This window comes from Macaca mulatta, chromosome 1, assembly GCF_049350105.2.
Source record: "Macaca mulatta isolate MMU2019108-1 chromosome 1, T2T-MMU8v2.0, whole genome shotgun sequence".
In the NCBI taxonomy this organism is placed as follows: Eukaryota; Metazoa; Chordata; class Mammalia; order Primates; family Cercopithecidae; genus Macaca; species Macaca mulatta.
The window spans coordinates 229,925,981-229,952,740 of NC_133406.1; the positions used below are offsets into that span (position 1 = coordinate 229,925,981).

Consider the following 26,760-nt stretch of genomic DNA (forward strand, 5'->3'; position numbering starts at 1 on the left):
TTACACGCAGGGGACACGGACAGTGGTTAATTTGGTTAAATAAAGTGAAAGATAAAAGGAATGCCGACACCGCAGGACTCGCTGTTTATCCGGACTCTGTGTAACACTTTGCGATTGGATCGGGCACTTTGACTCTTATTTATTTGTTTGTGATGAAAATAAATGGAAAAGCGCCAGCTTTATGGCTCAAAAGGAGATGGTAGAAAGTAGAATCCAAGAAGGAGGCCCAGGGCTTCCGACGAGGCAGGCTTAGGCTGCGTTCCTGGGAAGGAGAACAAGGTCTCCGTGAGAGTCAAGGTGGGTGAGGGCATTCCCACTCCACCCCACCAGGGCTGGGGGGGATCTTAGAGGGCAGCCAACATAGCTCTCACCTTCCAGAGGGAGAAACTGAGACCCAGGAAAGGGAGACAGTATATGACTCAGTATAGGAGCCAGCATTAACTGAGCACTTCTGTTCGCTATGATCAGATGAGATGTTATGATCCCATTTAATCCTTAAAGCAAGTGTATGAGGTGGGTACCATTTTTACTCCCATCTTACAGAAGAAGAAACAGAAGCTCAGAGAGGTCAAGCAAAGTGCCCAAGATTGCACAGCCAGGAAGTGGTGGAGCAGGATGTTGGGCTTGGGCAGCCTGACTCTGGGAAGAAAACTCCATGAATGGTGACTTTGGGACTAAGCAAATGCTCTTAATATTCACGTCCCTATTCTCCTTGACTAGGTTCTGCTGGACAGGGAACTGGGAGAAGGAGGTGAGGAGACTCTTGTCCCATTCCAGGGAAGACTGAATGGGGTTGCCCAGGGTGATAGGGACGCCTGGCCTGGGACCAGAGCAATGGCAGGGGTTTGAGCCCTAGCTTGGAGCCCCAGAGGACAGCATGAGGTTGCCCCAAGGAAGAACAGGAGACTCGTTTTCTGGAAGGTCTGTGAGGTCCCCGCAGGTCCAGATTAGTATTCAGTATTTATAATATTTCCATAATGGTAAAACAAAAGAAAACAAGCAGAGAGAATGCATTTTTAATCACCAATCATTTCTCTTTGTTTGTTGTGAATGAACAGCGAGGTGAAATAGTATTTCATAATCACCCCATTCGAATTTTCCTCCCCACAAAGCGCTGAGAAATCTCTAAATAAAATAAATAAACAAGCCAAGACCTTAAAATAAATTCCAGAGGGTAAAGTGCTACGTGTGGGTTATCACAGCTGCAGGGAGGCAGGGGCTGGGAGGTGGGGAAGGGAGGACAAAGGGCCACGGGCCTTGTCAGTTACCAGGAATGGGATCCCCCAGATCCAGAGACTGACAAAGAAGGGCAGAAGAGCAGAGGAATGGTTTGAAGATCCGCAGCAGTGTAGAGCTGGGACAGAGCCCCCACTCTTCATTTCTTCCTTCTTTTTCTTTCAGAATCTTCTGGTCCTCCTTCTCTCCCTGAAAACCAAAGAAACTCTTGTTCCCTGTCCCCTTGGCACTTTACAACCTCCCATTCAAAATACTCCTCATCCAGGGGCTCTTTGGATAATGTCTGCCTGCCCTCTGAGCTAGTCCAACCTTCTCAAGTGATAGAGGAAGAAACCATAGCAAAGAGAACACGGACGGGACGTATCTAAGACTCTCCAGCAAGTTAATGACAGGGTTGGGCTTGGAAGCCAGGGGGCTTGACTCCCTGTCAAGTCAGCTTTCATCTACCTGCACTTATCTCTAGATGTCTTTGAGACACCACCTATGCCGCTGGATTTTCTCCACTGGCTGTTCCCAATTTTTTGTTTTGTGCATCTCAACATCCCCAGACCTTTGGGTCCTAGCAAGGTGCCTGGCACATGGGGGCACTCATCAAATGTTTGTCAGATATGTGGCTGGATGGAGGGATGGATGGATGGATGGAAAAATGGATGAATTGGTGGCTGGCTGGATGGAAGGATGAATAGGTGAATTGGTGGGTGGATGCATGGAAGGTACATAGATGGATAGATGGATGAATGGATGGATGGATGAAAGGTTGGGTGGGTGGATGGATGGATGGATGGATGGATAAATGGATGAACTGGTGACTGGATGGATGGAAGGATGAATGGGTGAATTGGTGGTTGGATGCATGGAAGGGTACATAGATGGATAGATGGATGAATGGATGGATGGATGAAAGGTTGGGTGGATGGATGGATAGATGGATTAGTGGATGGATGAATGGAAGGATAGAAGCTGGCCGGCTGACTGGATGGATGAATTGGTGGGTGGATGGATGAAAGGATGGATGGATGGATAGATGAGTGGATGGATGGAAAAATGGAAGGGTAGATAAATGAACAGATGGATAAATGGGTGGATCGATTAAAGGTTGGGTGAGTGGATGGATGGATGGATTATTGGATGGATAGATGGATAAATGCATAAGAGACTAAAGCTGATTTCATCCCCTTCCTGGACAGTGGAAAAGGGCACCTTGGATGGCCACTTGCTAGATAGCTAATGTCAATCACAGTGTAGTCTAGTTAACACCTAGGAGTCCTGGCACCTTGAAATTATGTCTTCAACAACTTCTTGAAGGACTCCGAAAAAAATCACCATCTAGCAGTGGCCTCCCTCCTGGTTGAAATTTGAGGCAGAACGCCAGGGCCAGGCAGACCCCATTTTCAAGTAAGTCATAAGGTGGGAAAGAGCCCTGGCTGGGGCCAGAGGACCCAGGCTCTGTTCTCATTCTGTCACTAGCTCTGCATGGTCACCAGGGTCACTGGCATGCAAGCAGCTTCCTCTCTCTGGGCTTTAATTTTTCTTTCTGAACCATTCTTAAATGTTCTAGGCTGTGGGTCTGGCCCCTTCGTCGTGGACAACTTGCCAGAGCTTGGGAGAACTTCACTTCTAGGTCTCTCTCTCTCTTTTTTTTTTTTTAAATGGAGTTTCACTCTGCTGCCCAGGCTAGAGTGCAATGGCACGATCTCGGCTCACTGCAACCTCTATCTCCCAGGTTCAAGCTATTATCTTGCCTCAGCCTCCCAAAAAGTTGGGATTGTAGGCACCCGCCACCACCCCCAGCTAATTTTTGTGTTTTTACTAGAGGCGGGGTTTTGCCATGTTGGCCAGGCTGGTCTCAAACTCCTGACTTCAGGTGATCCACCTGCCTCGGCCTCCCAAAGTGCTGGGATTACAGGCGTGAGCCACCACGCCTGGCCTGGGGTTCTTGTTTTGTCAACTGGGTGGCCCCTCTCCCTGGTCCCTGACCCCTTCCACGTTGAGGAGCGCCGCTCGGCCCTCTCCCACCCAGCCTCTTCCCTGGCAGGGCAGTGGGCATGGAGACAGTACGGGGACAGCACAGAGCCTCAGGAAGCCAAGCTGCAGCCAAGACCCACACTCCTCTGAATCCTATTGAAAAAATAATAAAAAGGTAATTACTTTGTCATTACTGAACACTGGTTTGTCTTTTTTCATTTTTTTTTTCTTTAAGCCCTGACCATAAATAACGAGTCCATTACCCTTCAGAGTGGACACACACATCCATACGGGACCTGCCTCCTGGAACATCCTGGTTTCCTACCCACCCCCATGCCCTGGCATACGCCACACATCCCCCACCACGCATGCACATCAAGCAAAGAGACACTATTCGTTCACTTGTCATTTTCTAAGCACTCTGCTGGATGCTGGAAATAATCATAACAACAGTCATTACGTGTGAATCCAGGCTAAGTGCCCTGCATGAATTATCTCAATTAATTCTCCTGACAATACTGTGAGGCAGAACCTGGTTTTCTTGCCATTTTAGAGATGGGGACACTGAGGCTGAGAGAGGTTGGGAGTTGCCCAAAGTCACGCTACTGGTAAGTAGCAGAGCTGGATTTGAACCCAGAACTGGTTAATTCAGAACTACAGCAATGATTTAGGCCAGGCGTGTTGGCTCACGCCTGGAATCCCAGCACTTTGGGAGGCCGAGGCAGGGGGATCACCTGAAGTCAGGAGTTCGAGACCAGACTGGCTAACATGGCAAAGCCCTGTCTCTACTAAAAATACAAAAATTAGCCAGGCATGGTGGCAGGTGCCTGTAATCCCAGCTACTCAGGAGGCTGAAGTAGGAGAATTGCTTGAACCCAGGAGGTGAAGGTTGCAGCGAACCAAGATTGCACCACGGTACTCCAGCCTGGGTGACAGAGTGAGACTCTGTCTCAAAAAAAAAAAAAAAAAGAAATACAGCGATGATTTAAACATAGATTTTAAAACCACACACACACCATCTAATGGGAGGGTTTAGGGAGAAGACAGTTATAATACATGTTCTGACAAAGAAAACAAGGGGGCTATGGGAGCACAGACAGGGTGTCTAATCCAATTTGGGGCATGGGGACATCAGGAAAGGTCCCCCAGAGGAGGTGCCACCCGTTTTGGGCTTAATGGGTGAGTTGGGGGGCGAAAGGCCTTAGAGCAGAAGGAACAGTCTAGACAGAGGCCTGGAGCTGGAAGCAAGCAGGGTAGGTTGGAGATCTGTGTGGCTGGAGCAGAGGGTGTGTGAATATGTGAGGGGGAGTGGGGAGAGGCAGGCCAGGCTCCCGCTCACATCCGGGCCAGCTTGGCACAGCAGGGCAGTCCTCCCCACCCACATCCAGGGCACTCCAGCCCGTGTGACAGGAGGGCAGCTCATCAACAAAACAACTCTTTCTTGCCTCCCTGGCCAGCCCCGCCCTCCATGTGACGCCAGCTATGGGTGGCAGCCGGCGCCTGCACAGGTGCCCGTCGGGAGGAAGCCTAGCCACTTCCGGAGTCCCAGGGCAGGTTCCCTTTCCACGCCAATCTCAGGCAAGATCGCATCCCAAGACAAAGCACCACCATGACTAGTCCCTTTGGCTTCTGCTCTCAGATCTGGGAGAGGTGGGAAGGAAGAGAAAGGGGCAGGGGCTGTGTGGGCCCACGTGGCACGTGGCAGGGACCGCATGGCTGTGGGAGTGTGGCTTTGCTCTGAGGACAGTGGGGAGGCTGGTCCTCCGATTTTTCCATCACTTGGTTTTCCCTGTTCCACAGGCCCTGGGGCCAGGCCTGCCCCACCCTGGCAGGCGTGGGAGGGGTTAAGGTGTTGGCCCGGGGATCTTCGGGTAAGAGGTGATGTCAGCATCGGGCCAGCCCCTCACCTGGCTGGATTGCTGTGTATTTGGGTGGCTGTTGACAGCAGAAGCAGTCTTCCCGTGTGCAAATACAGCACAGCCACACCTACATGCACCAGGACGCTTCTTTAAAGGGAATGCAGTCCCGCACCTCCACAAGTGCACACTCACACTCCCTCCCACACAGATAAAATCACACACACCTTACCACTTGGCATGAATGACACCCCTATCCACACACATCTCCCAGTCAGGCTGCTGAGGGGTCCTCGAAAAGATATATCTGGAGGGTTTCATTTCAATTCGTTCTTTAAATTCTTAAGTTCAATTCACACCCAAATACCTGGCTCTCCGATGGTGGGTGTTTTTTTTATTCTCTGCATTATATTTATGTTTGTATTTCACTGGGTTTCCTGAATTGTCTGCAGTGAGTGTGAATTACCCTCCTTTTTTCCCCAGAAATTTAGAGCGATTTTTTTCTAAAAGAGGTAGATAGTTCGGAGAATGTTAAAACTGCAAGGGGTCGTAGAGATCAGAGACCCTGGGACTAGGGAATGTTTCCTAAAAGCAAAATGTTAGTCACTTGCAATTCTTGTAGTTACCAGGCAGAGGTAAACATAAATACCCCTGAAAAAGCAAATTAATTAGAACCAACTAGGAAAGAAGGGGTTGAGCCAGAGAACAAGAGAGCCTGGCCCTTGCTTGGAGCTGAGTTGAGAGCTCGGACAGGGAAAATGAAAGCAGGTACAAAGCGTGGATCCTGAGCTCGGAAAACAGGTAGTATTTATGGCATAGAAATCCCTAAGGCTTTTCTGTCGAGAGAGGTTTCTGGAAGGTGTGGGTGAAGGGGTAGGAGGAGGTGGGGAGCTCAACTCTGTTGAGACTGAAGGACCGAGACAGACCCCACCCCTTCTCTCCCCTCAGCTGAGCATTGCCTAAGAAGCCTGGACTCAGTAGCTGCTCTGGAGGCCGCCGAGAACCCGTCAACGCGATGCTCTGGGCCGCAGCTCCTGGGAGACTGCCAGACTGCCTTTCTCTCCATCCCTGCCTGCGGCTGTGGATCTGAGCAAGGCCGCTTAAACCTTGAAACAGCCCCTGCTTGTGGCCAGCATGGTTCTAATAAGGATTCATTACTAGAATCATAGACTCTTTCACCCATTAAATTAGCAGGGGTTAAAAAAAAAAAAAAAGACAGAGAGAACACCAAAGGTTGGACAGTAGACGGGAGATGTGCGCCGGTGGAAGGGCAAATGAACACAACCTAATCTGGCGATGGATAGGAACGGCTTTGAAACGTGTGCACACTCTTGGACTCAACAATTCCATTTTAAGGAATGTGCATGATTATTTATGGACAAAGATATTCATTAGAGTTATTTATAATAATGAAAAGAATCAGATATAAGTTCGATGTCCAAAATTTCCAATAGTGAAGTACTGCGGAAGTAAATTATGATTAACTCTACAATACGGCCATTAAAAATCATGTTGGAAAAGAACATTTAATGACGTGATGAAGTGTTCATGCTACATACACATGTCAGGCTTAAAAAAAAAAAAACCCCACAGTCCAGTATGTTCAGTGTGATTCTGATTTTATACAACCAGACAAAGCCAAGATCAAAAAAACTAACAAATAAAAATCCCGGACTGGAAGGAAATACACCAAAACATCAACCAGAATATTAACAACCATGGGTGGTGGGATTACAGATAATTTAAATTTGCTTCCTCCTGTTTATCTGTATTTTCTGAATTTTTTACAAAAAAAATGCACATATTATATATTTAGTCAGAAACAAAGAATTACCTACTTTGTTAAAAGAATGACAGAATTTCGGGGTGAAAGAACTTGTCAAGTTCACCAACCCGGATGGGATTTGGGAACCAAGCTCAGAGTTGGCGAAAAGCCCCTCTTGTTCTCCCTCTCCAGGACTCCCAAGAGAGACACTTGTAAATAAAATGAATGAACTCAACTTTTAAAAAGTTTTAATTAGGGCGGGCACAGTGGCTCACGCCTGTAATCCCAGCACTTAGGGAGGCAGAGGAGGGTGGATCGCCTGAGGTCAGGAGTTCGAGACCAGCCTGGCCAACATGGTGAAACCCCGTCTCTACTAAAAATACAAAAATTGGCCAGGTGTGGTGGCACGCGCCTGTAATCCCAGCTACTTGGGAGGCTGAGGCAGGAGAATCGCTTGAACCCAGGAGGTAGAGGTTGCAGTGAGCTGAGGTTGCGCCATTGCACTCCAGCCTGAGTGACAGAGCGAGACTCCATCTCAAAAACAAACAAACGAACAAACAAAAAAACCCCACCTTTTTTAGATTACAACTTGCCCAGTAATCACCATAATCACTTATCTCACTTGTTCACCTCTTCAGTCATGAAGCGTCTCCTGAGCACCTACCTTGTTGCTAGCACCAGGCGAGGCACAGTGAGCCAGAAAAACATGGACCCCACCCAAGCAGAACCACAAAACAAGGAACGGTCCAGGAGAAGAAACCCAGCACATCATTCACCATTTTAAAATGTAAAAAATAGTGACTCTTTGTTACCATTTATTGAGTGCTTACTGTATACAAGATCTGACGCTTTGTGGTTTTTGTTGTTTGTTTTTGGTTTTTGAGACAGAGTCTTACTCTGTCACCCAGGTTGGAGTGCAGTGGCACGATCTCAGCTCAATGCAACCTCCGCCTCTAGGATTTGAGCAATTTTCCTGCCTCAGCCCCCCGAGTAGCTGGAATTACAGGCACACGCCACCATGCCTGGCTAATTTTTGTATTTTTAGTAGAGATGGGGTTTCCACTTGTCGGTCAGTCTGGTCTTGAACTCCTGACCTCAGGTGATCCGCCCTTCTTGGCCGCCCAAAGTGCTGGGATTACAGGCATGAGCCACCATGCCCAGCCTAAGATCCAATGCTTTGTACTGTAATTTCTTTGTTTCCTCTCATCTTTTATTAGATTGAATAAGATCGACAGATTTGTTCTGCTTCCCCCTTCTCCTCTCCTAATACAATTCACATTCAAGTTTCATCTCTTTATGAACATTGAGTAAAGGTAAAAATGCTTGTTGCATTGGGGTAAGTGGAGTAGTGAGGGTTGTGTTACCTCTCTGCCCAAGCAACTGGTCCCAAGGGAGTCAGACTGCCTGCCTCAGTCTTGGGAAAGTTATTCTCTGTGCCCTGCTTTCCTCATCTGTATAATGGGTATATTTATAATCTCAACAGTTTCATATGGTTGTTTTGTGGGTCTAATGAGATATCATGAAGGTTTAGCATGGGGCCAGGGACATAATAATTACTCAATAAATATCAGTGATTGATGTACCAGTTGCTTTCCATCACAGTAGAGGACCAGAAACCAAAATCCGTGGGCAGCAAGCTGAGCTGTGATTACTTTCAAGGCTTTCCCAATTACACAAACTGAAACAGACTTAACTTTATTTGTTCCACAATCAATTATTGGGAGCCTCTTGGGTGCCAGGCACGATGCTTGGCTTCTGGGCTTCTGAGTTAAAGGTGCACACTCTGTCCTCAGAGTGAGAAAGGTTTGTGTGTGTGTGTGTAGGGGGGGGTCTTCCCTGAAGATACAGCAATGGGAGAGGCTCTTGTTCACATGCAGCCTGTCTGGAGGCAGGGGGCTGGAGAAATGTTTTGATGGGGTCCTTAGCTGATCCACCTCCCCTCCCACCTGTGCAGCCTCCTCTGCTGGGTACAGTTTGCCAGAGCCATCCATTTCCCTACTATAGATGCCCCGGCCAAATGCCAGGGAGTGAAAATCTCAATCAAGGCCACCGCACCAACCTGGTAATTCCTGGGAAGTCCCGGGTTGTATTGGCTCGTATCAGCTCCTCTTCCCCCCGCCAAACTTTGTCGTAGGACCTTTCTAGTCACTTTCCCACAGCATAGGCACTTGGAGGGCAGGGACCACATTGGCTCATCTTAATTCTGTGCCTGACTCATAGAGAGTGAGGGCCTGCTTTATGCCAGACACTGCTCAAGGTGCTGAGGACACAGGGGACTCAGAACAAAGTTCCTGTCTCCAAGAAGCTCCCATGCTAGAAGGGGCAGCCGGATAGGAAATATGGGAACAAAGGAGGAAGCAAAATCATTGTGGACCCTCAAATAGGACAAAGTGGTAAAGAAAGGCTGGGAGCTACGTTATCGAGAAAGCCCCCCTGAGGAGGTGAGATAGGAGCAGAAACTCGAACAATGCCATTTGGTTTGCAGGAAGCAGCCTGCAAAGGCGACATTCCAGGTGGAAGAAACAGCAGGTGCAGAGGCCCTGAGGTGGGGACAAGCTTGGTGTTTTCCAGGACAGCAAGAAGCTTGTGTGAACCAGGCAGAGAAGGAGAGAGGTGAGGCCCAGGGACAGGCGATGGCCAGATCATGAAGGACCTTGGTGATCATGGGGGAAAGGCTTGGATTTTATTTTAGGGGAAGCTCAGGAAATGCTAAATTGAAGAACACGAGGGGGAAGAGCATCTGATTTCAGTCCCTGCGCGGGACGTTTGAGTCGGGAGTGAAAAAAACAAGCGATGGAGGAACAAGGCGTGGAGACGTTTGGCTGCGATCAGAGGCTGCTGTCTGGGGTTGCCGCTCTCTCCTGGCCCCTTACTTTAATTTTTGGGGGGACATTGGGGGTGGTGGTTGAGAAACAAAAGAGCTTTCCCTTTTCATCCCCCACCTCCTGCAAATCCTCTTCCCTCCTCCCAGACTTGACTCTGTTTCCAGCCTTCCCTACCTGAGATGAGGTTCCTTTAGAGGAGGTGGAAAGGCTTCTTGGGAGGTGGGAACATTATGAAATATTTGAGAAAAAAATGGAGGGAGGAGTACAAATTTTAATAAAAGTTTGGTGGGTGACTTGGCTGTTGGAGACGTTGAGAGAGGTGGGAAAGGGTGTGTGGGAGGGCAGTGTAGTGGGAAAGGGGTAAGGGTGAGCCTGATAGTGGGAAGTGGGGTAGGCCTGATAGTGGGACAGAGAGACGAGTGAATTCTTCCCTAGCCCCTCAAGGGCAGGCTTTGTCTCATTCATTTCTGTCTCCCCAGCACTGGTGGAGATCTGCCCTTCCTCGGAGCTCAGCCATCCCTACCAAATGAATGAATGAGTGAAGGACTATTGTTGGAGGGGAAAAAAAGGAGAGAGGAGAAGAAGGAATGGAGAGAGCATGGAAAGAAATGAGAAGTAAAGGGAGCACTGGATGTCCCAAGGAGCAATGACAATTACTGGCATTTATCGATCAACATCTTGGCCCAGGCCCTTTTCCTGCATTAACTCATTTTAGCCTCTCAACAATCCTAGGCAGTAGGTACTATTATTATCCCCATTTTACTGTGGGGGCAACTGAGGCACAGAAGGGTCAAATGCCTTCCTCAGGGTCACCCAGCTGGGGAGTGGTAGGGTCTGAACTCCAAGCCCAAGTTGCTAACCCCTTCTTTACACTGCCCCAGGAGTGCACTCAGCCCTGAGCCAAAAAGTTAGAAGAGCTACCTTGCCTCTTCTCAGGTTACTGTCCCTCGCTGTGCCTCAGTTTCTCCTTCTGTAGGATGACAGGATTGGGCTTGAGATCTCTGGGGCTGTGCATCCTGCTGAGTCACCAGGCACAAGGGTCTTAGAGATGGTGGGTGAGCACCCAATTCCTGAAAGCTGAGAATGCCTTGGATGGTGGGGGTGGCAATGGAGAGTAACCCATCAGTGGTCTTTGAGGAATGTTAATTATCGATGTGTTGCTGCCTCCAGTTAAGTATTGGGATAAGTGGGGGAGGGGACAAAATGACCCCAAAAGGTGTGTCTAATGCCTAAATCTGGCCTTCCTGTGTGGACAGATCCAGAAGGGACCCCCAGGAAGTGAGGAGCTGGCTTTTCGAGGAGGTTTCTTCTCCAGTCCATCTAACACAAGCAAATATCACTGAGTATCTAAGGAGTGTGGGATGGCTCAGCCTCCTCTCCCAAATTTGTTGGCTTTATTAGGGCAGAGGGCAAATCCTGGCCTCCTCAGGGCCAGAGGGCCATCATGTCTCCAGTCTGTGTCCATATGCTTCTGGACAATTAACTTCCAGTTTAAGGCAGGACATGGAATGCATCCCGGAAGATGCTTGTCTTGGACAATCATCATACAGGGCTTTGGGTCATTTCTCTGGTCCTGAGAGGCTTTCCTGACACCTTGCAGATTAGGCTCCAAAGACTACCAGCCTGCAACAATGTTTACCAGCCTGCGGCATTGCCTCTTAGTTTAATGCATTCTGTTGAGCAGGGCTTGAAGCTGTGGGTCATACTTTGAATTTATATTCATTTATTCCACCAATCATTGATCTATTTCATTTACTGTTACGGTCAGTTTCTCACCTATCTCATCATCTGGGTGTTTTCACTTTCTTTCATGCCTCTCAACATTTCCATCCCACCTTTATGCTAAAGGAAAAAGTAGCTCAGGCCTGGAATGAGAGGTGTGCTTGCTGAGAAAGGCAAGACGAGAGCTACAGGGCCCTAGCACTGAAGCTGACCACTAGGCTCAGCTGGTGTGGCCACTTGAAACCAATTGGGAAAAGGGAAAGCTGGGTATGGGAGAAAAGGGGGTTTCTTCAATAAAGTATGAAAGTGCCCCTCAAAAGACTCTTCCCCCATCATCTGGGGGCAGGGGGATTAGCTATCCCAAGACACTGTTTTGTTTTGTTTTGTTTTGTTTTGTTTTGTTTTGTTTTGTCAGAGACTAGGTCTGGCTATGTTGCCCAAGCTGGTCTCGAACACCTGGGCTCAACGGATCCTCCTGCCTCGGCCTCCCTAAGTGCTGGGATTACAGGTGTAAACCACGACGCTGGCCCTCAAGACACTCTTTAACTTATTGCCTTGCTTTATTTTCTTCATGGATACTTTCACTCTCTGAAATAACATTATCCACTTGTTTTAATGTGTTAATCTGCCCCCCAGCCCCTCCATGTAAGGTTCATTCTGCACGGCCTATGTTGCTCACTTAAGATATATTTCTTGCACAGTAGATTGAATGAAAAACTCCCTTGCAAAGAATAAGTGCAAAGCAGATATCAAACAGTGAGAACATTTCGTTCCTTTGGGTTCCACAGTCTAACACTCTAACTTGCAAGAAAGAGCCAGTTCTTCTGCGGAAAGTGGGAACCAAACTCGGGCTCTCTCCAGATTCAGAACAGGTGGAAAGTAACGCCCCCCCCCCCCCCATCATCCCTTCTCTCTTTTCCCCTAGCCTCAACTCAACTTAGTTAGGGGGTGTAGAAGCCTCTGGAGCTGCAAAAGGTGGCCGAGCGCTCAGATGCTACTCCGCAGGCAGCGACTCGCCGCACGCGCACGCTGACCTCAGCCCGGGCGGTGGGTGGGAAGGATCCGGGAGGGGCAGGTCTGGGGGTGTGAGGGTGGAGCGGAGCCCGGCCCCGAGATCCGGCCCGGGTTTTGCATGCCACCCAGTCGCCCGCCCGGCCGCGGAGAATTCCATAATCACAGCGGGCGAGAGCGGAGACTGGGAGCGAAAAATCCGGGATCCGGCAACTTTGGGCAGCGCATGCGCGCCCGCGGCGCTCCATCCCAAACACACACACATTTTTCCCCCGGACTTGGAAAGTCACCCAAAGCCGCCCCAAGTGCAGGTAAGAGACTCGGCGCTCCCTCTGCCGCGGCCCCCCCACGCCCCCCAGCTCCGCGGGCCTCCCGGGGCGCCTCCCCGTCGCTCCCCTTGTCCCGGTGCACCCCCCCACCCCCGGGGCTGCCGCTTGCAGCAGGCAGCGGGCGAGCGAGCGAGCGAGAGAGCCAACCAGCCAGCCTGCGATCGGCGGCTGCCACCCAACTCCGGCCGTGCGGAGGCAGGGGGCACGGAGGGCTGGCACCCAGGCGCGGGGCGGCGCGTTGCCCGCCGTGGCCAGGGAAATGCCCGGCGCGCGGCTCCTGGGGAGGGGAGGGCTGCTCCTCCTGGGGGTCACTTACTCCAACTGAGGGGGCGGCGGGGTAGGGGAGAAGAGAGGGAGGTGCCAGGCGCGAGTGCAGGACTTTGCAAATAGGGTGGGGGCGCCCCCCACGCTGTGGGCTCCTGGGGGGGGGCAGGTGCTCGCCAATACCGGGTAATCACTCCTTCTCCCTACACCCCCACCCCACCCCACCCCCCAGCAGCAGAGGGGTCGTGCGCTCTCCAGGGCGGAGAAGGAGGCAGGGGTGAGGGGCGCCTGGGGTGACTTTGCAAGACTTTGCCCATGGGAAGGGGTGGGTGGGGAACCTCTCCAGGAGGCTCTTGTGCCCGGATACCGGGTGTAGGTGCTGCCAGCAGAGGTAGGCAGTGTTCGCTTAGGTGCGGGGTGCCAAAGGGTATCCCCGATAGGAAATCGAAGGCAAGATATTTCTTAGATGGGGTGAGCGGCGCCCCCCTTTTCATCTGTGCCTGGGAAGTTTATCTTAAGTGCGCTGCTCCAGGCGCGGCAAGTGGCGTTCCTCACTCCCTTCCCCACCCCACCCCCTGCCTCCCAGAGTGAAGGGCTGGCAACACAGGGCACGGGGAACCGGGGCGCCGGCCCAGAGCCGCCCGGCTGTCGGCCGGAGCCCGCCTGGGTCCCGGGGAAAGTTCGGGCGAGTTGTTGCCGGCTGTTGTGTGCGCCGGGAGAGAAGTTGCGCCTGGGGACTGGCGGGCTAGCAGCCTGGTGGAGCGGTGCGCTCCGGGGGGGCTTTGCGGCGTGGGAGAGGGTCGGGCGGGGTCTGTTCCCCCAGGGTGGGCTGAGGGTGACCTCGGGGCTCAACAACTGGGGAGAAGGAGCCCTGAATCCTAGGGCACAGGGCTGAAATAGGCACTCTGAAGGACAGAGAAAAAAGTAGTTTGTGGGGGCGCAGGGAACACCAAAGGGAGAGAGCCGGTTCCCCGGTCACTTGGGGTCCGGCTTAACGGCAAAGGAGAGCATGGTGACTGACGGAGGAGCGTCGGGGAGCGGGGCTTCAGGGGACGCGCGGGAATGGGGGATTGGGCCAGAGCGAGTCAGGGAGGTCCCGGGGCAGGGGGCCGATTCGTGCGCCCGGGGTGAGCCGGCCGGGCGGAGCGGCGGCCGGTTTATTTTTACTCGGTGGCATTTGCAGAATGTGCAGCTGATGGCCGTCGGCCGCCAGGAAGTTTTGCTTTCTGTTCTTTCTCTCTCTTTCCGAAGCCAGCACTGCCGGGAGCTAGCGGGCCGGGCAGCCGGGCCTGGAAGGGGAGGGGGCGGCCGCCAGGGTGGTGAGGTGCGGGCAGAGGCCCACTGGGGCCGCTGGCGGGGGCTAGCCGGGCGCGGGCGGGCGGGCGGTTGCTGGGCCGCTGCGGAGCGTTTGGGTGAATGTCTGTCCCCGGCGCTGGAAGCTCCTCCGCGAAGGGAACAGGTGTATGCGCCGTCAATCACGGCTGGAGGGACACTTTGGGGGCGTAGATTAAGATGATAATAATAATAGATTTTTCTCTAAGGGGTGGGCGCAGATTCTTCTTCTAAGTCATCCCCGACCCGGGTCCGGAGTTGGGGGAGGCTAGTGGAGCGCTGAGGGAGGCAGGGAGCGTCCTCTTCCTCCACACAAGTTCCTCTGCCCCAGCCTCAGCTTGGAAAGCCTGCTCTGGGCGCGGCGAGGACCTCCTTCCAGCCACGCTGGCTACGGTGTGGGTGCGGGTGCGTGCCCATCGGGAAAGCGGCAGTAGCGCCCCTCCTGGGTATGGAGCTCCCCTAAACCTGGATTACCGGGCCACGGGGCGGGGTGTGCGTTTATACCCGAGTGGAGTGTGGGGGCGCGGCCCTCACTGTGCGTGGTTGTCCCGCTGACACCCGGTACATTCAGGGGGTGGCGAGGGGGTAAAGGCCCAGGTAGTCGCTGGGCAAAGTTAGTAAATTTAGGATGTCTCCGAGCTGGTACAGGCGCGCGATGAGAGCGCACGAGGGGACTGGAAAGCAGATCGCCGGATAATCTTGTTGTCCCCCCGCCCAACTCACGACGCGCGCGCGTATACACACACACACATATACACACACGCACACACATACACACACGCACACACACGCGCACACACACACGTCGCCGTCCTAAAGGGAGCTGTCCCGGCTGAGCAGGAGCAGCTGCGCCGGGCATGGGGAGGGGGGTAGTTGGTCCCCGGGGGCTGCGCCGGGGCTGCGCTCCACGTGCCCGGAGGGGGCGCTGGGCCGTTCGGCGCCTGAGCGCAAAGCGCCGGGTTTGCGTCCTGGTGGCGATCAGGCGGTGCGTCCCGGGCGGGCGTCGCGACCCGCGCAATCTCCGGAGACCCGCGCCACCTCCCCCGACCCCCAGCCGCTTTTCCACTTCCCAAACTTCGGTTTTTAGGGTGTGCCCCTTGCGGGAGCTCTCGGACCCTCTCCAGGGCAGAGTGGAGAACTTCTCCTTTCCAGGCGGCAGCCACCATCTCTGTCCCTAGAGTCCGGCGAATTGGAGAGATCGCCGCCCCCCCAGCCCCCTTCTTGTTAGCCACCTTAGAGGCAGTTAAGGAGAGTTTATGGGGAATATTGTTGAACTTCAGTAATCAGGTTTCCAGCGATCTTATGCCTCCTGTTTAATTTATTAGACTAGTTATTTATTCTGTTGATGATAATCTGTTGCTGGTTTCTATGGAGATGTTAAACTGATCTCTTTCAGAAATCAAACTCCATATGCACTAAAACGTTTAAAGGGGCAGTGCCTTCCTCTTTTATTCCCCTTGCCTTATTTGTTTGTTTTTTAGACTTTGCACCTTGCCGAGACTTGGAGTCTTGCTCTGAGTCTCGGCGTATTTTATTTCCTTCTTACGAAGGAGAGGAGCCCAGCCCGGGAGCCTTACGCTTTGTGGCAAGTACAGCTTATTATGGCTAGAAGAAAGCGAAGGCTTTGATCTCTAAGTTGCATCATCATTTAAAACAGATCATTTCACCACCACCCCCTTCCCCCCCCCATCATATAAGAGCAAAATTCTTTCAAGATCAAAGAGTCCAATCTTAAAAAAAAAAGCTATTGTTTAAAAAAAATAAGAAAGTCAGTTAAATATGAAACTCCCTTATATATCTGCTCCCCTTGTGTTTAAATAATTTTAATAAGAAAAACAAAACTTGTAGCTCAGCTAATTTTTTTCACACTTATTAATAGTTTATCTTGCCCCCCACCCCTTTTTAATTTAAGAGAAGTTCAAAGTTAGATTTCTCTGCCTGTGGGGGTTGAGGTATATTTGCTTCTCTTTTAGATCCTGACCATCTGTTTTAGGAAAATTAGCCTCTGGGAAGAGGGGAAAAGGAGTTTTTAGTCAAACTTAACTGGAGTGCTTTATTTATTTATTTTTTGGGGAAAATTGTGACCCAAATATTTTAAAGTTCAATTTTGCCTGCTTTTTGGGAGGATATCAATAACCTCTGTCTGGTATGTGAGAAGACATCAACTTTTTCTCCTTTTCTCCTCTGCCCAGGTATTTTTCTGTAGATCTGTGACTGGTTGGGGCGGGGGGCGGGGAGGCGTTGCAGTGAATTAAGAAAGGAAGGCAGACAAAAATTATCTTGTTTTGTGACACTGAAAAATTGCAAACTGACTCTGACTCAGATATTTATCACGCTGACAGATATGATACAATGCGATTGCATTTCCTAATGATCCTTTGGGACTAAGTTGTAGGTAGAACCATTTAATGCATTTTTAATATTAAAGTAAGGCAGGGGTTCCATTTTCTTGGAGATAGGGGGAGTGGATGCCCTTCCATAGAGATGGCGCTTTCTGAATATACTGCTTTACTTTTTCAACTGGACACCCCCCCCAACCCCACCCCTTCACATTTCCATTTACTTTGTGTGTGTGTTGGGGGGGGGGCATGCACAGAGCATTTGGCTTTCATAAATAAATTTATATCTGGCCAGAAGGTCCAATGCTAAATAAGAGCACACTTAAAAAAAAAAAAAAAAAAAAAAAAAAAAAAAAAAAAAAAAAACCTGACTCCACCCCTGCTATAGGAAATAAAACAGGCAATACTTGAGTTTTTTGTTTTTTGTTTTTTTCCTTCTGCCACCCTGGTTCTCTTTTATATTATTTTATATTGGAGGGGAGTAGGTAGAGTGGTTGTTGCTTCTCAGCTCAGAGGCGAGAGGAACCATTCCTATTATTTCCCTCTTTGCTATATTTTTGAAATTTGTTTGATTTGGATTGCAAACAGAACAGAGGCTTACGAGTAGAAAAGAGCACTGTGGCTTTAAACTCAGGAGTTTGCATATTCTCCTTGTATCTTTCCCCTTTGCTAATTATTGTGTTGTTTTCAGAGCAAATATGTCATATCCATGGCGACCGGGCAGGTTTATTGTCTTTCTGAAGCAATAGCTCACATAAGTAATTAATGACTTTCTTTTTTTTCCTCTGGCTTAGGTTAAACAGATCATTCAAGGAAAGTCATATCTCTCTCTTCTCTCTCCCTCTCTCTCTCTCCCTCTTTCTCTCTCTCTTTTTTTAGCCTAGTGACATAAGAACATGAGTAGAACAAGAAAATACTTTAACCAAGAAGTCAACAGCTTATTTTCCCCCATTTCTTTTCAAAGCTGAAGTGTCAGCTTTCAGACATATGAGGCTGTCATTCTCGCAGCCCTGAGCAGTGCAGTCCACGCCTGGGCTGGAAACCCACTGAAAGGTTGTGTAGCTTGGAAACAAGGGAAGTGTTCACACTGGGGGGAGGAACCTGGAGGAATTTGCTTTTGAGGTTGGGGGGAAGCACTCCAAAATGAGTATTTCTCCTGTATTTAGCAGAATTTAATTAAATTGTTTACAGGAAAGAATTAATGAGTTGGTAGTAATGTGTTCTCCCACCTCCCTTCTTTTTCCCAGTCTAGTTAATTGGAAAGACAAAGTTTTTCTTTTTGATTCACCTTCAGCTTCCGCTTTCTCCGACCTTTGTCTCAAGTGCTTTTTCCAGGAAAAGTAGCTTTTGGAATCCCCACTGGTTAATATTTCCAGAAGTATAGTGGGGTTTTTGTTTTTGTTTTGCTTTTCCCCTTAGACCTACAACTCAAAGCTGGTTTCTTCTTCTCAGGAATCAACAGCTCTGATGATTGACTAAGACTTGGATTTTTCAACTTTGATTTTTTTTTTCTTTTTTGATGGGAAGAGGGCCTTTTCGGATGTAAAATTATATAGACGGCACATCTCCTCTTCTGTATCTCGTGGCAGTATTAGGGAAGGTAGAAGCAACTTTTTTTTTCTTTTAAAAAATCACCTTTTATGATCTGCCCTTTACAAATGGACCTTTGCTGATAAGAATCCTCATGATGTCCCCCCTAAACTTTAGAATGTGCTAGATGTCCTACTAATGTTCTCCAGGGCTCGCTCGCCCCCTCTCATAGACATACATTAAGCACATTTATACTATCCTCTCCCCCTTTTTAAAATTTCATGCATAGCCAAGGTTTTTGTGTGTGTCCTTACAGGGGGGGAACGAGATAGGGAGTGAAGCGTTTATGTTGTACTCAGGCACAATCAAAAAGAATATTCCCCCACCATCTGAACGAAGTTCAAAAAGGCCACGGAATGAATCTTTAGGCTTTTGGCATTGCAAATAAAAATATAAAGAAGAGAGATTTATTTGGTATCTTGTTTCTGAAGAGGAGAAGAGAAGGCCGAGCCAGTCTGATGCTGAGACTCCAGCGGAGTTGTAATTGAGCCCGTAACCTCTTGATGTCTATATCAGAAAAACAGACATGAGCAGAGGGAACCGAAGAGAGGCAAACAAACCTGGTAGAGGAGAGGGAGCTCGGGGGGAGATTCGCAGAGAGAGGAGAGAGATTTAATTTATAGACATTTTAAAAACCGTAATTTCATTAGGATCTGTTCTTCCCTTTCTCTGAAGGGCAGCCCGGCAGACCGATAAGGCCGGCCCCTGTGCCCGGGATACGTGGCGTGGTTGGGAGGGTGCAGGCTGGAGGCATCATCGCCAGAGCCCCAGGTTGGTTTCTTCTCTGCCCACTTTCTACTGGCTTTCTTATTTTGAAATTAAAAAGTCCCAGACGGCCAAAAGTCAGCCATGGTTCTGGCTGCCTGGTGATCTCTCCTCTGGGTGCCACGCCGCTCTGCGAGTGGGTCTGTCTCCTGCCTGGGCGGTGGCATCTGCATGGCTCCCTTCAGTTGCAGGGCTGCCTTGGGTGTCAGCAGCAGGAGGCCACTGGGGGAGGGGGGCACCCCCACCTCGGCCCCCCTCAAGTTCACCAAGTTAAGTTGCTGCGGCTCTGAGGCCACAGCTTGGGGAAAAAAAGCTAAAGCCTGTCGTAAATTCTGCAAAAATTAATCAAGCGTTTAAGAGCTGCACGTTAACAAGGTTTTGCAGGCAAGCTGGGCCCTTCTCCTGTTCCCCCTGTTCGAAGTCCGGCAGAGTGAGGGGTGGCCTGGACAGTGTGAAGGGAAGGGGGAGGTTTTTTTTTTTTTTCTTAATTGGAATAATTGAGGACAACCGGGGAGAAGGAAGAAGAGGGATGGGTTTATTGAATAGAAATTCTCAAGTGCCCTTCTTCCATATTGTTGGAATTTTTTTCCCTTTTGGCCTGGATTTGTCCTATGTGTCTTTGGCGGAAAACACACGTAGAGAAAGAGAGTGAAGGTGGGGGGAGAGAGAGAGAGAGAGAGAGAGAGGATATAGAGAGAGAGAGACAGGGACGCGTCGCTCCTTCGGAACTCATTATCATTCTTAATAAGTCTTAAGGAATAAGGAAGCGCATTGAGTGTAAATGCTGGGTAATCCTAACACTTCTCAAGGTGAGAGGAGTCTTGAGGACACAGAGAAAAGAGCCAGCAGAGGAGGGGGTGGCGGGGGGCAGAGGCCCTGGGGAAGTGGCAGGCCCAAGGTTTGGGAGGCTCAGCAGGAGGCCTGGAGGCTGGGATGAGGGGACCCCAAGATGTCCCAGGTGGAATGGGTTGTCTGAGATGACACATCTCAAAGATAGGGGGCCTTGCTCAGCGCAAGGAGCAGAGGTGACGGGAACAGCCCTGCCTTGGGTGGGGGGTGTGGGCAGGGACCACAGGGTCTTTGCTTTCTCCTGGGTGTCATGTCCGCAAACAGCTTGGCTCCTGTCCCCTGGCCTCAAGTCCCTGGAGAAGACCCAGGTAGGGGTAGGGTTAGAGAAGGCTTGTCCCACCCCAGGCTTCCCCTTGCTATCCCCTTGGGCTCCCCCGAAGTGGCCGCTCTGGGAAGCAGGAGGGACAGAGTGGTGGCTAGAGCTCAGCTCTGGACACTAGGTGGCTAATAGGATCTGTGAGGTTCTCCAGAGCTGCAGCGGCTGCTGGCTTCCCCTCCATCCCCGCTGGTGGGCTCCGCTGTGCGATGCCTCTGCTGGCTGGGCAGGCAGCCCTGGCGCACAGGAGGGAGGGCACTGGCCCAGGGCATGGCATAGCTCCCGGGCCAGCCCTCCTAGTGACCAGCTTCCAGGCAAAGCGAGGATGAGGCCAGGGCAGCTCCCGGGTGAGGAGGCAGCGGTCAGGGACGCTTGCTGCCAGGACGACTGGAGTCCTGCCTGTGGTCTCCGCCCGCTCCATCCTTGGCCACCTGGGTATGAGGCACTGCTGAGCCCGGGTTTGGGGGGGTCTCTGGGCTGTGCTTCTTCCCTTCTTTTGAATCCATGTGCCCCCTTTGAGAATCCGCTTAATAAAAAAAATCTCATAAGCATAAATATTGCTTATATTTTGAGGGGTTTCGCAGATCTTATAAACCCAGTCTAAGGACTCTCTAGGGCCCCCTGCTCTGGTGGGCTTCTTTCCAATTCTCCAGGATGAGGCAGGGGGGCAGGAGAGAGGAGGCAAGATCGGTCCCCACCACCACTCCCACCTGCCTGCCTCTGTACTGGGAGAGGAGAGTGCTGTCAAACTGTCACCCAGGGGACCCCATAGGTGGATGGGGGCTAGCACTCAGGTTGCTCTGTGAAGAACCCCACCTGCTCAGGTAGTGATGCCCCACGCCAGGCCAAAGGCAGCTTCCGGTTCCCCTATCCATGGTAATGGATACATCCCCTTAATGGCAGAGCTCTTGGGCATGCATAAGGGGATGTTCTGGATAAGAACATGCCCATATCCAGCTGATGATTCTAGGATGTTTGAGCAAGGGTCTTAGCCAAGGTCATGTTCCAACCTTGGATAGTTTGCTCTGTGGAGAGACATCTGCATGGAGAATAGCACGATTCAGGTTGGACTTATCACAGTGTAAAAAAAAAATTTTTTTTAAACTCTCTGTTTTTTTTGGAAAATAACTTCTGGGGAGCTTTTAAAGGGGATGCGTGGGAGTCAGAGGTGAAGGCTGGTGCCTGAGCCGTGGGAAGCCTGAGGGGAGAGCCCGGGGGGGATGGGTTAATGGCGGGTGGATTCTGCTTTTCTGTTGTTTAAGAGCAGTAATGGCCAAATTGCATGCCCTGCGTGTGCCTTGCTGATGAGATTTACCGAAAGGAAGCCTCGCTGCCTCTTTGCTGCTGGTCTCTGGGTGGGTGAGCGTGTGTGTGTGTGCGCGTGTGTGTGTGTGATCGTGCGCGTGTGTAAATGAGAAGAAGGGGTGGGGGAATGAGCTCTGCCAGGCTGGCACCCTTCCCCAGCACTAATTGCTGGCAGAGTACCCATGAGGGCTGTGCCAGCGTCTCCAGCTCTGCCCGCCCCCCTCGCCCCCGGGGAGCTCAGCTGTGCAGCTTGCTATGTGAGGGCCATTTCCGGGCCCACTCGTCCCCCACAGCTCCTTTGGGAACTTTGGGGAAATCTGATCCTTGGGGAGGCCATGGGTCAGGCCCTAGCATCTCTGGCTGGGGTTTAGGGGACAGGGTGAGACACGGGTGGCCCCGAGCTCCACTCAGGTCTAACTGTCCACTCCCCTACCCTTCTTCGAGCCCCACACTTAAGGTCTTGCGAGGCGTGGCCTGATAGGCTATGCGTCTGGGGACCCTGTTCTAGTTCTGGCTCTGCAGTAAATCACTGTGTGGCCTTAGGTGAGTCATTTTACCTTTCTGGGCCTCAGTTTCCCCTCTTGTCAAATGGCCTCTGACCCTACCACCCTCAGAGGGTTGTCCTAATGGTTGGCTGGACTCTTAGCTATGAAAGTCCTTTGAAAGTAATTAAACGTAATGAAGAATTCATCATGGTTGGCATCGCCAAGTGCAAGGTGTCCCCAAGGTCAGGGGAGCCAGTTTTTGTGTCATATGGTATCAGTCTCAAAGGGGACCCCTGTGGATTCCATTGCAGAAAGCCATGGACCTGGGCGTCGCGTGTGGTGCTGGGGTTACATTTTTGTGTCAGGTTGCAGGTTGGTTCTGTTATCACTGGGAACTTGGGGCTGAATTTGGGGGCTGCCTTTCAGGCAGAATGAGGGATCACATTCAGGTTATGGGGTGTGCTTTGCTATTTTGTGCCTCTGGAGCCAACAGGTTCATTTGAGGAGCTGTATGTAGTGTAGATGGTGCATTCTGGAGCGAGTTAGCTGGGGATCAAAATCGTGTGACCCTCCGTCAGTGACTTAACTGGCCTGTGCCTCATCTGTGAAATGGGCATAGCAGTACCTACCTCGCGGGGCTGATGTGAGAGTTACAGGAGCTGAGACATGTGAAATGTTAGGACCAAATGTCTGTGTGTGTTACAGACCCATACGGGAGAGGACACAGAAGCACTTGTGGCTTATCAGGGATTGCCATGGAGAGGGGAACCGGGAGAGCTTGCTCTCTGTCTGTCTGGAGCTGGGCCCCTGTGCCACGTGCAGGATGACGTGGTATTGCATAGAAATTCTGCGTTTTGTCTTTTACCTCTCTGGCCTGCCTGGGGTCCTCCTGGTATTTTTGCTGCTGGGTCCGGAGGGGATGAGAATGAAGACTCTGCCCACAGGTGGAGTCAGCCCCTCAAGTGGGGCCGGGGCCATTGTTCTTTCTTTCCCACACTGGCCAGGCCAAGCGTTCCTGGAGTTCGGTGGGGTGAGGTGGGTCACGATGGGAGCTGTTTGGGACAGAAGACCAAGGTGGGGTAGGGTGAGGGCAGATCCTGGAAACTGGCCCAAGGCGCCGGTGGCCTCTGCCTGTGTGAGCTGAATGCTAGGTGTTGGCGATCCCAGAGTCGTGCCCATGAGGGTGCCTTGCAGATGGAGGCTGTGTGGCTGGCAGAGGGAGCAGTGCGTGGGATCAGGAGCCAGGCTGAGCTGAAGGCGAACTGTGTTTCCCCACTTGGACAGATTCATTCCTCGAATCCTTTGTTTCTGCATCTGTAAAATGGGACTTGGAATTCCCGCCACATGGACCATGAGGATTAGATGAGAGGATCTCAGCTGACATTTGCTGAGGTTCCACTTTGAGCTTTATTTCACGGAACACACACAGCCAGTGAGCAGCACATAGCAGGGGTACAGGATGAGGATGAAGCAGCCAGCGTGGGCTGAGCCTCAGCTGGTCTTGGCCTGAACTAATCACGGAGGCTCGGGGCTTAGCCACGGGGCAGAGGACCTCGGTTGTCCCTTTAGCCCCTGACATGGATGGAGCTGAGGTTTCCCACCTGGCCTGGGGGTGAGTGCTGCCCCGGCCTGGGTGGAGGGCCAGGAGACAGGCAGGGCAGAGCCAGGAGAAGAGGCAGAGGTGGGGTGGAGGCAGTGACCTAAGGAAGCAAGGGCATGAGGCCGTGAAGCGGGGGGCACTGGAGGGGCGAGGGGCACTTATGGAAGATGAGGTGTATGAAACTCCATCGGCCTCTCCCATTTCACTGCGCTATGCCAAAACACTCCGGTTCTTGTTTCACTATCTGAGATCTGGGAGCAGGTTAATTTCCATGACGAACTCCAGGCCACGTGCTTGGAGGATTTATCTAATTAAATGGATGCTTTTTTGTAAGAAAGAAATGAAGAAAGGGAGGGAGGGAAGGAAAGAGAAAGGAAAGGAAAGAAGGAAGAAAGGAAGGAAAAAGATGAGAAGGAAGGAAAGAAAGGAAGAAAAGGATAAGGAAAAGAGAAAGAAAGAGAAAGAATGAGAGGAAGGGAGGAAAAGAAGGAAAGAAGGAAGGGAGGGAGGAAGGAAGGAAAGAAGGAAGGAAGGAAGAAAAAGAAAGAGAGAGAAGGAAAGGAAGGAAGAGAAAGAAAAAGAAGGAAAGAAAGAAAGAAAGAAAAAGAAAGAAAGAAAAGAAAGAAAAGAAAGAAAGAAAGAAGAAAGAAAGAAAGAAAAGAAGGAGGGAGGAAGGAAGGGAGGGAGGGAGGGAGGGAGGGAAGGAAGGAAGGAAGGAAGGAAGGAAGGAAGGAAGGAAGGAAGGAAGGAAGGAAGGAAGAGAAAGAAAGGCAAGAAGGCAGGCAGGCAGAGAAGTTGGAGGCTGACTGGTAATTTTTGAAAGGCCACGAAGGAGTGGAGGAGAGGGCCTACCGACTGAGGTGGGGCTCCTCCTGGCAGGTCATGCTCCTGTCTTTAGATGCTTTATTTCCAAAATAGCTCTTGGGGCCGGGTGCAGTGGGTCACGCTTGTACTACCAGCACTTTGGGAGACCAAGGCGTGTGGATCACTTGAGGTCAGGAGTTCAAGACCAACCTGGCCAACATGGTGAAACCCCGTCTCTACTGAAAATACAAAAAACTAGCCGGGTGTGGTGGTGGGCGCCTGTAGTCCCAGCTACTCAGGAGGCTGAGGTAGGAGAATTATTTGAACCTGGATGGCAGAGGTTGCAGTGAACTGAGATCACGCCACTGCACTTCAGCCTGGGCAACAGAGCGAGACTCGCTCTCACAAAAAACAAAAAACAAAACAAAACAAAATAGCTCTTGGGATAGGAGGTAGGGAGATAGCTGGAGGGTGTGGGGTCTGTACCATCTCATACAGCAGCCATTAGCCCACATGGCAATTTAAATTACATTTAAAATTTGGTTCTTCCGTGAACGAGGCACATTTCAGCTGCCCCACAGCCACGTGCAGCTGGAGCTCCTGCGCTGGGCAGCTCAGACGGGTCATTTCAATCATCGTAGGAAGTTCTGTTGGAAGCTTCCCTCCGAGGGATGCTTTCCTCAAGCTTGGCTTAAATGGAGGAGCCCCCATGGGACAGTGATAGAGATGGAGAGCGGGGGCACACCCAGCTGTTGTGAGGGCTCCCAAGGCCAAGACCTCTGTGGTGCCAGGACATCATCTCTTTTGATTCTGCCACAGGTTTCCTCTCTCCCAGGGCAGGGCGAGATGGCCGGTCTAGAGTGAGGCAGAATGGGGTTTAAGCCCTTCTTTTCCCACTTAGGACCTTTGTGACCTTGGGCCCGGGTCTTACCTCTCTGGTCCTGTGGAATTGGGCAGACAGTCAGCAGTGCCGCCTCGCTTGGTTCTTGTGATCATTAACGGAGGTGGCGCGGAAAGCACTTGGAAGTGTGAGGGCACAGGGTGAGCACTTGAAAAATGGGGACCACCATTGCTATCTTGATGATTATAATTGTAAATTTTTTTGTTTGTTTTTTGAGAAGGAGTCTTGCTTTTTCACCCAGGTTGGAGTGCAGTGGCACGATCTAGGCTTATTGCAACCTCCGCCTCCCAGGTTTAAGCAGTTCTCCTGCCTCAGCCTCCCGAGTAGCTGGGATCACAGGTGTGCGTCACCACGCCAGGCTGATTTTATATTTTTAGTAGACACGGGGTTTCACCATGTTGGTCAGGCTGGTTTTGAACTCCCAAAGCACTAGCCCTCCCAAAGCACTAGGATTACAGGTGTGAGCCACCACAACCGGCCAATATTATTTTCATAAAGATTATTGAAGAGTGTTTGGGCCTGCGGAGTTCTTCAGGACACTCTCCCAGCAAATGTGGATTTATCCATAGTCGACCCTTTCCAGATTTAGTTTCAGTGACCCCCACCCCCCATATCCTTTCCTTCTGGAGACCTGATTTGGATTTCTTCTTTCCAACCCTCCTTTCTTTGGGCAAACGGAAGACTTGGAACTGCCGTGGGATGAATTCTTCCAGGCCCTTCCTCTTGGGAGGTAGAGCCTCTGTCTCTCCCAACACATAGAAGTGTGCCCACGTGCACACGTACACACACGTACACACACACACACACACGCACACACTTCTCCACCGGCCTAGCCGTTAAAAATAAATAAGTCAAACCCAAAGTATTAAAGCAGGGTGAGCAGATGTGGCCCTGGCAGGGCTGGCTGGTTGTCTGGAGGCGGGGGTGGCCAGTGGCCCCGGGAGGGCTGTGTGCGTTGATTCCCGGACATTGCCCAGCGCCCTGTGTGCTAATGTGAAGCTGAAAAGTCCCCTGCATTGTGCCGGCTCCTTTCCCCGTGAAAAGGCAATTGAGTCAGTGAGTTCCAAATGGATTGGAGCTGACAGTAAATGAGAATTTGGCAGTGGGTAGAAAACAAGCTTCCCCCACCCTCCACCCAACACACACTCCCTCATCCCTCCCTCAACTCCCAGTGCTTGTTTGGTTTTGAGAGGGATTTTGCAAAGAATTATGATTTCTTTTTGCACATATCAAACATTATCAGCAGGGGTTGTGCCCCAGCCTGCCCCCTCCCAGGGATGGCCCAGCCCCCTCCCCCAGGTGACCAGGCCCACTCCCCTTGCCGCCTCGGTGGCTCTGCCAGCGATCCCGAACGAGTTAAGGGCTGAATCAACTCTAGACCCAGCTGTACATTTTACTCTGGGTTCCTGAATGAAGTGATGTGCTGTGCTCAGCACGATTGGAGACTGTCTGTCCCGGGTGACCCACCCGGCCCCCACCCTGCTGGGCTCCACCAGCTTTT

At 51.1% G+C, this 26,760-nt stretch overlaps 1 protein-coding gene across 5 annotated transcripts in view; it reads left to right on the forward strand.

The window, feature by feature from the left end:
- Positions 1 to 12,538: 12,538 nt before the first annotated feature.
- Positions 12,539 to 26,760, forward strand: part of CASZ1 (castor zinc finger 1) — a 160,642-nt gene continuing 146,420 nt past the window's right edge. For 2 of the 5 annotated variants that reach the window (XM_015150580.3, XM_077974381.1), the window contains exon 1: positions 12,539 to 12,691. The gene's annotated coding sequence lies outside the window, so the exon portion shown is untranslated. Of the gene's footprint in view, positions 12,692 to 18,909; positions 19,006 to 26,760 lie in introns of all 5 variants that reach the window. The other 3 variants (XM_077974384.1, XM_077974396.1, XM_077974389.1) reach the window with 2 other exon arrangements.